Source organism: Nicotiana tomentosiformis, chromosome 6, assembly GCF_000390325.3.
Source record: "Nicotiana tomentosiformis chromosome 6, ASM39032v3, whole genome shotgun sequence".
NCBI lineage: Eukaryota > Viridiplantae > Streptophyta > Magnoliopsida > Solanales > Solanaceae > Nicotiana > Nicotiana tomentosiformis.
Genome location: NC_090817.1, coordinates 84,323,557 through 84,332,903, shown reverse-complemented (window position 1 = coordinate 84,332,903; position 9,347 = coordinate 84,323,557).

Genomic DNA, 9,347 nt, shown 5'->3' with positions numbered 1-9,347 from the left:
AACTATGTGACCACTGGAAGTGGAAGAGCTATTTGATGAGACTTCATCAGATGATTGTACAAGAAGGAACTAGATAGATTAGAGAGAAAAAAAGAACAGATGAGAAAAAATGATAATGATAAATAAATAAAGGAATTTTGGATTGGGTCAGGAATCCAAGTTTGGGGCGGTATGGATAAAAGAACTTCCTATGTTATACTATTCAATTCTCGACGACGAATTGATTTGATAGTTCAGATATTGTTATTCATGATATTGATCCGATTCAAGATCATCGAGAGGTAATATTCATTCATTGAATTTACAGGCCAAAGATTTATCATCTCTATGGGATTAAATCCCGAGTTATTGCGAAGTAAAAAACCGATGAGATTATGGAAGTAAATATTCTTGCATTTATTGCTACTGCACTATTTATTCTAGTTCCTACCGCTTTTCTACTTATCATTTACGTAAAAACAGTCAGTCAAAACGATTAATTATTAACTAATTTGAATGAAACTTGACTTCTGAGTTCTTAGCCAAAATTGACGAAATAAAATGAAAAAGATTCTAATTTCATGTCTTAAATGAAATGAGTGGACTAGAATCGGCAGTATTCTAATAGATAGATAGTATGGTAGAAAGAAAGATTCATCTATTTCTTTCTACCATACTATTTATTAGTTAGATTGTAGTTATAAAGCTGCGCCCCCTGGAATAAAATAAAGATAGAGGCTGCATTTGATATGGATCTATAGATCAATCTACAATATTATCTTGATATATGTGAATATCAATTCCATATATGGGATTGACATAATATCCAATTCCATTTATTTGCTATATCTATTTGTTCTGATCAATCTGAATTACTCTTATGTCTTATAGTTTGAATTACTAGATTTTTGATTTCCAATTTGAATCTCGGTATCTATTGAAAGAATCAAATCAATGAAGGAAAAGCGATAGATATAGGCAGATTCAAAAAATCACGTAGTAATCTTTTTTATTTTTAACATTCACAAGAAGAAACTGAGTAAACCATTGACAGTAGTTCCACGGGCATCGAAAAGGAAGAGTAAACCTCACCGATTTTTAACGCTTGAACCATGATATGAAATAAGTCGATAAAGCATAAATCCAATTTAAAAATTCGAAAGCGGAAAATGCGCAATATGTGACTCACCTGAAGATCTTATTTTGCATAGTATCTCGTTAGACAACCACTATGTTTATATCCTTTCTTTCTCATACAAAGTGCGTATACACTTAATAAAACCACCTCTTCTTTGAACACTAAAGAGAGAAAGAAATAAACAAATAAAAAAGGGTTCGGCTCTCCTCAGTATCACCTGGTAAGAGGCCGTTCATTGGAATAGAAAATTTCGGAAGAATTAGGTTCGAATAAATTTCCTGGGATCTTCTTCCTTTCGGACTACAAACATGGGAATCGTTGAAATTCCTCTGCAAGAATTGTAAATACTGATAATCTTCATTAACTGGGTGTCTCGTACCCTTCTTCATCTTGCTTCTTTTACTTGTTCAAACTTGTATCTATCTTCTGACTCTCTCATTGCCTTTCACCATATGGGTGGATATATATTCTTGCATTAAGGACCCTTATTAAGAGGCTTACACATCTAAGTACACACATGGTCTACTGAAGACCTTACATTTACTTATCATAAGAATTATGCAAAATCGAGTTCCTGTGACTCAACTCTTCCACAGCTATATCTCTTATCAACCGTCTTTCTGGATATAGGCATCGTCGTATTATGAATAAGATAGAGTTTAGGAAATTGAGTTCTTACAACTGAGCTCTACCACACGATCTAGTGTAAGAACAAAGAATGACAGTCCTAAATGTCATGTAGCCTCCTGCTATTAAGTGTGGTGCACAACACACCCATAAACAAGACTCTACTAGACACGGCTTGTAGACTTCGTAGGACAGGACTGGTCTGATACCACTTTTGTCACGACCCAAACCGATTGGCCGCGACGGGCACCTGGTACCGTACTCAACCGAGTACCAACGTAATATATCTTCCTTATTACAGCATCACAGGTAAGCGGGCCACAAGAGCGTCATGAGATAATCAGAGTAAACATGAGGGAATACCCGATATAGAACGGCCCAACCTGATATAGAAACTCATATTTATGACATACGGGCCTATAAGGCCAATGTGATCCATTATATACTTAACATATAGGCCGACAAGGCCATACAAGTATCCGTATACATTACATCTGTCTACAAGCCTCTAAGAGTACATTCTTATCATAAAGGTCGAGATAGAGCCCCGACTTACCAAACAATACACGTCTAAATCATACTGACCAAACAAGCAACTCCGGAGCAAATGGAGCACACAAACATCTTCCGCTGAGCTGGTAGCTTACTTGGAGAACTCTCGACCTGTCTATCGGGACCTGCGGGCATGAAATGCAGTGTCCCCAGGCAAAAGGGACGTCAGTACAAATAATGTACCTAGTATGTAAGGAATGAAAGTCAGTAAATAATAGACAATAGATATGAGAGAGACCTGGAGTAAAAGACTCGACATGTATATCTGAATATCTTTGTGAATCATTCAATATTATAATGTCATGCATATGCGTATAAATGTCATACCATGCATGAGTATATGCGTTCATAACATCATCAAACCTCTGAGGGCATCCCATCATATCATGTCGGCCACTGTGGGCAATTCATCAACGTCTACCAGCTGATCAGGTGGTGGTGCGTATATAACGCCGTAATCTTTTCCATATCCCATATACATATACACACACACACACACACACACACACACACACACACACACACACATACACACACACATATATATATATATATATACGGGTATATAACGCCATCTGGTCATGGGTTAATATGCATGTATAAATGCATGAAATGCATGTGAAACACGTTAATATGATTTCTCGGAATGTTATAAAAATAATATGCCTGTCGGATAAACTTTATCAAATACGTATTTTTCTCAGACCCATGAACATAAGATATAATAACAATTTACATGGAGAATCAAGAATATAGACACCCCTAGTATTTCTATGAATAGAGTTATTTATGAAAGTTGTGTATTTGCTCATTTCGTTTGTCATATAGATACATGCCAAAAAGAAAGAAGGGATAACCTTAACATACCTTTAAAGCCAACTTTCGACTTGTATCCATGAACAATCCCCTCCACGCCTCAATCTTATATGCCAAAACTAGTCTTCTTCCACGTTACTTCACTACAAGGAAGTCTCTAATTTGCTATTATCCGGTGGAAACTGATGTGTGTATAATATCTATGTCATTTTCTGCATTTGCCTCAATCATAGAACTTAGTATCCAAGAAACGAAATCCTTTGCCAAATATCATGTTGCTGAAGGCATAACCAACGCTACATTAGTTCTTGAAATCAATAGGCAAGTAGAGGAAATCATATGTAATCTTATGAGTCTCGTCAATATTTGCTGTGAGTAGCATCTTTTAAGTATACTTGTTTGGGATATTTTTAAGTATTAAAGTAGTCATACTATATTCTCCAAGACTCATTTTATTCATGCCACCTATTTAACTAGATTTATGAGTTATTTAGTTAATCCTATATAGCTGCCACGTTGGGGGGCTCAAGACTTATCCAAAATTTTATAATTAACTAACTAATCCTCCACAAAATTCATTAATTACCCAATTATCCACATAATTTCTTAATTAATTAGGTAATATCCCATTACCCAATAATTAAGAATTATCTCAAATTACTTAAAATACTACTCACTTTTAACACACTTTATATACCGTACTATCATGGTCATGTGGTACCTTGTATGGCACTAGTCCATAAATATCGGGTATTTTAGCTCAGGTCGTATTTTATCCCAAAATGTCAAATTTCGACGAAATTCATTTTCTTCGATTCGCTTACACTCTCACCTCCACGAATTAACTTATCACTTGTTTGAAATAGCGTAATACTTATAATCCCAAAATAAATCTCATTCCTGAACTTACGTCGATTAAATCACGACGAAGCTTTATCGTACGAATGAGATCTTATTGAGCTCGAAAATTCTCTCGGCCATTTTTTCCAACTGTGCAACAGTAGTTTCAACTGGGACATTCACTTCATTCAAAGTTTTGAGGAGCACTTTTTGGTATTCATCTGAACTCAACAACAGAGATAGAAGTGAAATCTGGGAAGGAGTCTTCCAAAGTTAGTCGACTATCGAGTACTCTAAAGTTTTCATTTTCTTAAAGAACTCTTTAGCTTCCTCATTGCTCACAGGTTTCTTTGATGGCATCTGATTGTCCCTACTTTGTTTAGCTCTCTTCAACTCATCTAGGGTATAGTACCTCCCAGATCGAGTCATCTCATTGACTTCCCCCATAACTTCTTTCCCTTTGTAAGTGATAATTGTCTTGCTGTAATTCCAAGGGACAGCTATAGGATCTTTCATAGGACTCTGTGGTGCGGGACTGACAACCACGGGCTCAGTCAGCCTTGATGAAATTACCGACCCCCGCACAACATGTGTTCCCTTTGGTACATACAATCTTGGAACATTCAACGTAACTTTTCTTTCATTCAAACATCTTTGGAGTGATGAGGGCAAACCGTTCTTTCCTGGGGCTCTTGGAACATAAAGAACCAAATTCTTGGTAGGTGCCGGTTCAGCTTTTGTTTCAATGGCCTGAGGGACTGGAGCTATCTTCTTTTCAGTTTTTTGTGTTTGTGCTGCCACTTTAGGTTTTACATTCGAACTAGCGATGGCAACAATGGCCTTCAGCGCCGAGTCAAATTCTTTGTCATCATAGATCATACTGATAACTAGACCATTATTTTGAGCAGGCAATGGATTATTGGTCATATTGGGAGCCTCCTCGTCCCTCAACACAATTCTTTTTGCTTCGATCAAGTCTTTGACCACCCTCTTGAGGGTCCAACAATCTTTTGTATCATGGCCTACCACCCTAGAATGGTATGCACATCTGGCATCAGCCCTGTATGTCAGAGACTCGAATTTGGCCGATTCAGAGCTACAGGTTGTAACTAACACAATTGGAATAACTTCTGGAGCAAACTTGAGTATGATTCATCAATGAGGTGAAATGGTTTCTTCTGGGAGGCTCTCGGGGACGTGGATTATATTGGGGTGTATTTTGTGGTGGGGCAAGGATTATATGGATCTTGATAAGGACAGTTTTTTCTAAGAGGTGGAGCTCGATTTTGATTGTAGTTTTGTTGGGGACGTATGTAGGTTTATGCATTTATCACTGCATATGGAGGTGGTGCCACGACATATGCAGCGTCATGGTGCGGGTAGTAATGTTGTGGGGTTCGGGGTGGCATATATGATTGATTAAATGATCCGCGAGACCCCCTCGAGCTTGAAGCCATCATGGCTCCCTCCTCTATCTTTTTTCGATTGGCCGGACATCCCGAACCATTCTGGATGGCTTGTGATGTAGCTTTAAGGGCTGCCTGACTCAATATCCATCTTGTTTTAAACCCGTTTTCAACCATTTCCCCAATCTGTATGTCTTCAACAAATGGTTTTCCCATGGCGGATATCATGTTCTAGAAATAGTCGGCCTAGGCCTGCAAGAAAACTGTGACCTTCTGTGCCTCATCTATTGGTGGCTTCACACGGGCGGCCTGCTCGCGCCACTTAACACCGTACTCACGAAAACTTTTCGTGGATTTCTTTTTAAGGTTAGATTGGAAGTTTTTGTCCTGAGCAATATCCATATTGTATTGAAATTGGCGGACGAAATCTCTGGCAAGGTCATCCCATACGTGCCAAGGGTGATTTCCTGGTCTATGTACCATTAAGAGGCAATTCCTACTAGGCTCTATCCAAAGTATACCATCAGAAGTTCCTCTTTTGCATTAGCCCCTCTTAGCTGATTGCAGTACCTTTTCAAATGGGCGATCGGATCTGCATGCCCATCATACTTTTCAAATTTTGGCGTCTTGAAACCAGCAGGCAAATGGACGTGTGGAAACATGCACAAGTCGGAGTAGGAGACACTCTTTTGGCCACTCAAGCCCTGCGTGTTCTTTAAACTCTGCTCCAGGCTCTTCATTTTCCGAGCTATTTCTTCCTGCTCAAGATTTTTTACTGTTCTTTCTAGTTCAGTCGGAAGTTTATATTATGAATGTTGGGTGTACGAGTCTGGAGTGATGTAACTCATATCCTGCTGAAATTGGGGGCCCTGGAATGTGAATGTCGTAGGTTGAAAATACTTCCTGGGCATGGTTGGTTGTGCCACGGTAAAGACAGGTGCTGCGAACAACAATGCTGGAGGTGCCCCGAAAATCAGTGCCTGGGGGCGAACCACAGAAGGCATGCCGGGAAAGTTAGATGACATTGTAGGGTAGCCGCATGGGATAAATGGGTTGGATGCATGGATGTGGGTAGACCCACCCGACCTTGGGATTAACTCGGGGAATTTAGGAATTGCACTTGGCGATTCCCTACTATTAGACCAGGCGTCCCACATTTCCAATATGCGGAGACACAACATCTTATTCTCTTCAATAGTAGCTGATTGTGGTTGTGAAATAGCCGGTGTCGGGCTATCCTCAAGGTTGATAATGTGTAGATTGCTTTCGGAGGCCATCAGAACCTTTCCTTTAGATCTTGTGAAATAGGGACGAGAAGCTAGATTACCAACAAAAACCAACCACCTGAATAGAACCTGTCTTTATTGCACGCAAAACAACCTTGTTAGTTTGAAATATTTTAACAGATAGAAAATCGCATGTTGAGATGCAATGCACCTAAACAGTTAAACGATTCTACCATGTGTTTGCAACGGTCGCGTGTTTCATCCCGACTTTTAAATGTTTGTACTCTTTTCTTCTACTTCTCGCACCCTTTTTCTCTTTTGTTTTGTCACTCCTGTTTTTTTTCTCCTTTGTATTTTATCGTCCTTTGCCTATGTATCATGACGTCGTATGAATCAAACCATTACTTAGTTCAGGGAAATAAAAATGAAAGCAAAGAATTTGTTTTGGAGATTTCAATATTTCATTAATAAAATCATTTTGAGTTTTTCATTACAAGGACTCGAAAACATCGGCAACTGACTTTAAAAGGAAAACATTCAGACTTGAAGCAGAATAACAACAGACTCTAAATGGACGAAGGAAAAACAGACTAGACACAAGAAAAAATAAAACTACATACTTGATGACTGAACAGTTAAGAACACAGATGACTCTCTAACTTTATTCTAGGGGCCCGAGTGACATCAGTCAGTCTCGGTGTGGGCCCGCTTGTAAGCTCATCCTGAAGGAACTCTAGGTCAGCCATGACCTGGCGAGCGAAAGACAGCACTGAAGCAAAGAACATAGCTTTAGACATATTCTCACACTCATTGCATTTCATCGCGGTGTAGTCATCTATTTCTTTGATTCTGAGCTTAATATCACCCTTCTCCTAGAGCAATCGTCCAATCTCCTATTCTCGAACTTCCACTACTTGCATGGCCCTGTTGTTCCGATTTTGCAAGTTTAACACATCCTCTTCCAACTTGTTAATCAATGCATAGAAATTCTCTCTCTCTCCGTCCTGAAGTCTTTTACTTGTTGACCCATTTAGTTTTCAAAAGAGGCCAACTCTTTCCTTAAAATCGCAACTTCTTTGTCGTAAATTTTCTTTTCATGGCTGGCTAACCTTGTTCGTTCTTCCGCATCTTTTCCCAAACCATCCTTGCTCGAGCATTTGCTAAATCTTTTTCGTCCTTTGTTAGATCGGCCGCATAGTCGTGCACTTTTTACCTCAATTCCAAACCACATAGCATAACCTGGATCTACCTTACCTCTCGCAGGATTCGGCACCTGGGTATCATCTTTCAAGTACCGACAGCCATCCCAAATTTGCTAGATTAAAGTCTCGGGGAGTGGAGCTTCTTGGTGTAGCTCAATTACTTTAACACTCAAATCTTCATCTTTAGGCACTACTTGATACCTTCCTAGCTGTCTTAGAACTCTCTGTGCTGCATAAAGTTGGACACTTCTCAAACCTATCAGCAACAAATAACCTTTTAGGGCTGACATGTTTATCACCTCCCTTACCGGGAGCTAGCCCAAAGTCTACTCAATTTTTCTTGCGTTTACAGATCTTAGGTGGGAAATCCATGTTTCCACGCCTTCTGGCAAGTTATAATGTTTTACTCTTTCTTTGTAACACCCGACGAGGTTGTTCTTGCTCAGGCCATAGCTCATGAACTTGGAGTGATGCCGGAGATTCTCAATCAACCATATTTGCAACAAAACATTGCATCCTTCGAAGAACTTTGCCCCCGATTTACACAAAGTCAACTCCTGATAAATATCTGATAGAATGATCGGGGCAAGAGTGTGATATTCTTTGGTAGTGAGGACCTGTACAACTCTAGCTATGGGGGTATTAATTATCCACTCTTCGTTTGGGAAGACCATAATTCCTAGAAATGGCAAAGCGACGGTGAACCTGCCATGTGTCCTTGTTCTGCTTGTTGTTAAGGCCCTTTTCATGCATTTCGAAACCATTTGGTTGTCTAAACCTGGAGTATAAGAAGTAGAAAGAACAACACCCTCTGTCTACATTGGTTTTTTTTTATTTGCTTACTGATATTCAGAAGATCGAAGAATAATGCACAGAGAGCCCTTGGGAATATGAGTTTCTGGTTTCTCAAATCCCCGTCAAAACTAGAATATCCAGCTATCTCTTCTAAAGTGGTAGTAAGCTCAAAATCCTAGAAGCGGATGACATTGTGAGTGGGATCCCAAAAGGTCAGTTATGCCACTATCAAATTGTCCCGTGGTTTAACTTTCATAATATTTGTGAGGGCGCCCAATTGCTATGTTACCCATTTCTGACCATCTTGACCCAAGTTATACCACCACATCTGAAGCTGAAGTGGAGCCTATTCTACAACTATTAACGGTGTGTTCTGGACAGTTCTCATTTAGTACCTATGGATGGTTAAGGTTAGGGTTGACATTAGTTTCAAAAGACAAAACCGATGGACTCTTTTTGCAAAACAATCTTTTGTAAATTAACCAAATTCTAAGAAAAGTCAAAGGGAGGGTGGTTATTTGTGCAACATTGGCCAAGGAAAGGATGGTTACTATTGCAACCATGGCCCCTTCGTACTTCCAAGGAAAGCTTTAAGGCCAGGGAAGGGTATAATGGTAAAAGTGACGCCCACTTGACTGACACGTCCGTTCTTGCGAGAATAGCCCTTCGATAATTTTGAAGATGTTCTAATGCTATTCGGACAGAAACGGCTCAGGATGCAACCAAAGCTGGGTCGGCTTACTTATTTGACCAAAATAATGGATAT